Here is a 368-nt window from a genome sequence, read left to right as displayed (position 1 = left end):
ACTATATTTATAATTAATTAAATTATTCCATTTTTGACTGATTTAAAATTGGTTCATATATATACTTTTTCTTTTTTTTTAATCCAATTGAACCACTCGAATACTCCGATCTCAAAATAATAAAGAAAGTGTTATTGCCCTTTATATGATATTATTAATTGATAATAGAAACCATAAAAGAGCATGGAAATCAGGAAATATGAGTTGCATAGTGGTCAGGGAAAATAATGCTCAAATTAAATGGCTAAAAAAGACCAATTATTTAATGACGTGAAAACAATGTAAGGTTTTGGTCAACCATTTGACCAATAAGTACTTTCATAGATGTAACATATCTGTTACCGGTTTATTACTCTGTGTTTGTTATT

This window comes from Arachis ipaensis, chromosome B04, assembly GCF_000816755.2.
Source record: "Arachis ipaensis cultivar K30076 chromosome B04, Araip1.1, whole genome shotgun sequence".
NCBI lineage: Eukaryota > Viridiplantae > Streptophyta > Magnoliopsida > Fabales > Fabaceae > Arachis > Arachis ipaensis.
The sequence above is the reverse complement of the archived record's forward strand: the minus strand, read 5'-3'. Positions refer to the sequence as shown.